The following is a 3,449-nucleotide window of genomic DNA, read 5'->3' as shown; positions in this document are numbered from 1 at the left end:
TGACGCCCCAATACACGGCTCGAGGCCGCATCTCTTCATCCTCAAAAGCGTCCTACGCTCGCCAAGTCGTTCTGTACCTGATCAGCCCACCTCGCTCGCTGCGCTCTACGCCGTCTCGTACCTACCGGATCGGAAGCGAACACCATCTTTGCAGGGTTGCTGTCCGGCATTCTTGCAACATGCCCTGCCCATCGTACCCTTCTGGCTTTAGCTACCTTCTGAATACTGGGTTCGCCGTAGAGCTGGGCAAGCTCATCGTGATTCATTCTTCGTAGCACACACCGTCTTCTTGCACACCGCCAAGGATGATCCTAAGCACCCGTTTCTCGAATACTCCGAGTACTTGCAAGTCCTCCTCGAGCATTGTCCATGTTTCATGTCCATAGAGGACTACCGGTCTTATCCGCGTTTTGTACATGACACATTTGATGCGGTGGTGATTTTTTTGACCGCAGTTTCTTTTGGAGCCCGTAGTAAGCACGACTTTCACAGATGATGCGCCTTTGTATTTCACGACTAACATTATTATCAGCAGTTAGGGGGGTTCCGTGGTCTAGTAGGCTACACATTCGCCTTATAAGCGGATGGACATGGGTTCAAATCCCAGCCCCCTCAACAAACACTTTTCGTCAATCATTGGCAGCGCAGTACTGACGACGGCGTTAGGGAGACACGCTCATCCGATGTGCAACCTGGCAACGAATGACAAACGACATCCTCCTCCGGAGGTTTACCTCCAAACGACTAGATTCATGGCAAACGAACAAAACGCATCGAACAATGGACTTACTGCATAAGGACACCTAGATGGACCTACAACGAACACGCACACTTCCTCACTGCCGACAACATTCATCGTGTGGACGAGAGCAAGCAACGGCAATAACAAATAGCTATAAATAGATTCTATGTGGATTCTGTGTAGTACAGAAATGTCACAGTAGATCTCGGAACAGTAGCGGTTAACACACAGAGTGCCAACCAAATAAATACATGGAATAAAAAAAATATTATCAGCCGTTAGCAAGGATCCAAGTCAGACGAATTCATCGACCACCTCGAAGGAATCCCAGTCTATCATAACACTGCGTCCCATGCAGGCCCTGTTGCGCTCGATTTCGCCCACAAGCATGTTCTTTGTCTTCGACACTGTAACCGTTGGTCCAAATTTTGTGGCTTGTTGGCTCCTCCACAAGCATCCCCATGTCTTGTCACCCACGCCAGTAAGATCCTAACGCCCAGTCCGTCCCTAATAATAGTAGGACAGCCTTACTGGTGCACTCAGCGAACTGGACTATCGAAATTCATAACTGGCGCCTTATGAATCTTCGACCGATTATTTCACCAGCAGTGCTTCTTATACGCAGTTACCTTCCCGACTATTCAAGCGTCGATGGACGTGTGGTCTACATACCGGCCTCCCAACCCCGACGTCCATGGTTCGAATCCAGTCTGCCGCACTTCACTTTTTTTAAAATGAAAATCATCATTCATAAGGCAACATATTGAAATTCATACTGATTCCTTGTGGCAAATTTTCATAAGGCGTTTGATTGAGAATCATACGTCCATTTTCCTCAGTGTGGTGATCCCAGCTGTCTAAAATGAAAAGATTCGGCACTAACGTTAAAAATAAATACAGCATTCGTTTCATTCATTCCCACCCTCACTGTACTTTCCGCGGTTTGAGTCGGGACAACAACCCGTAACGGTGTTGGCCGTGTGAATACCCTGCGCGGAAGTGATGCCAACTGTCACGAAGGACCGAGAGATATTTCGATTCTTCGTGAGAGTGAGAAATAAAGTAGCTAAAGGATAAGAAAAATCATAAAACCACCTCGTCGAGGTCTTTTGGTTCTTCTTGTGATACGGACTGCCAAGAAAGTCGTAGTGCGCGCCGTATCAGTGAAAAAGTAAAAAGTAATTTATTAAAACTATTATTTGCATGTGATTCATATAAAGTTAGGGGGTGTTCTTCTTCATTAGATAGTGAAAGTGCAGTTAAATTATCCTATCCACGGTTCGTAAGAAAAATGTTTGAAGTTATACAACTAAATTAACTATTTTGTGAAACAGCCTTATAGTTTTGCCATTCGGAAAAAAACCCAAGCCACCTTCAATAGGTGAAATAGAAATAAGAAGAAAAGGTAATTTATTGTTCTATAAGCAAGGTATTGTGTGGTGAAAGTGGTATTGTATGCGCATAGAGAGACAAATCTGGTGTACTAACGGCTGCGGAACAGGCCCGTGTCTGCTTCCGGGCCTTTTCTTTTCTTTTGTGGCTTCGGGACTGGCCCCGAAGTTATTTCTACTCCGCAGTGACATCGGTAAGCCTATCTAAGGACCATAGAGAAGCTCGTCAGGCCACCCCATTCCGACGTTTGGCCACAGTCGTCACAAGACCCAAGACCGACGCATTACCGCTTCGTCACGATCCGCCATCGCGCCAATCGGGTAGCAGGCCACCCCAGACCGACATATTACCGCTTCGTCCCGATCCGCCATCGCGCCAATCGGGTAGCAGGCCACCTCCAGACCGACGCTTTTCCGCCATCGCACCACTCGGGTAGCAGGTCAAGCTTCTCCATCGTCACCCGCCGCCATCGCGCCTCGTAGCAGGCCCACGTAGACAAGCCGACTAGAACTTTCGTTTGCTGGCTGCCGTCGTGCCACGCAGGGTGTGGTCCCGCACCTCCGACCGGAATTCCATAAGACCACCAGCGATCGCTGGCTGTCATCGTGCAACACTGCAGGCGGAGTCGACAATTCGCTGGATGAACGTTGGACCACCGCCGTTCCCTGACCACCATCGTGTCCTCCCGACCGCTGGCCCACACAGTCCGACACCCCAACGATAAAACACCAGCTCGGCGGCCACCGTAGTGCCACAGTCGCAACAATTACGAACCTCCAAGCCAGTCCGACAACGTCCTCCACCGCCAGTAATCGCCGATATGCCAGCCACCAATGCCACTACCATCGTAGCCTTCGTCATCCTCAGCAACATCAACACGCGCAAGTACACCACTGATTTGTCTCTCTCTCTCTCTAAAATGCCATAAGGGCGAATAAAATGTTAATTATGTAAGCAAATTTTGGTGGTCAGGTCATTTAGAAGACGCACTCCCTGATGCTGTATGAATTGCTCCTTTGCTTGATTCGTTACCGTACCTGAAAGGAGTATTCAAGCCTTGGTCTTGGTAGTCCACATTGAAGATACCTTTACCTCGATCGTTTTGTAGTCCACCTTGGTCAATAGAACCGGTTGGCTGTTTTCTCCGCAAGGTTTTCCGCTTAATTGCTCCTGCTTTAAGGTAAGTGAAGGGTGTTGTATTGAGAATAACGGTGCTATTTACATTAACGACCCTGTGCTCGACAAGTTCCTACCTACAATTCCGTCCGAGCAGCCGAGAGGCTTACAACACATTCACCAGCAGTCCAACTTTTGT

General features: G+C 48.4%; 1 long non-coding RNA gene across 1 annotated transcript; it reads left to right on the top strand.

The window, feature by feature from the left end:
• The first annotated feature begins 1,826 nt into the window (after positions 1–1,826).
• LOC134216327 (uncharacterized) lies at positions 1,827–3,086 on the top strand. Its single transcript, XR_009980618.1, has 3 exons — positions 1,827–2,020; positions 2,077–2,147; positions 2,244–3,086. It is a non-coding gene; the product is annotated as an uncharacterized LOC134216327 (long non-coding RNA).
• Positions 3,087–3,449: the final 363 nt, after the last annotated feature.

Source organism: Armigeres subalbatus, chromosome 2 (genome assembly GCF_024139115.2).
Source record: "Armigeres subalbatus isolate Guangzhou_Male chromosome 2, GZ_Asu_2, whole genome shotgun sequence".
NCBI lineage: Eukaryota > Metazoa > Arthropoda > Insecta > Diptera > Culicidae > Armigeres > Armigeres subalbatus.
This window is presented reverse-complemented; position numbering and strand designations above follow the sequence as displayed.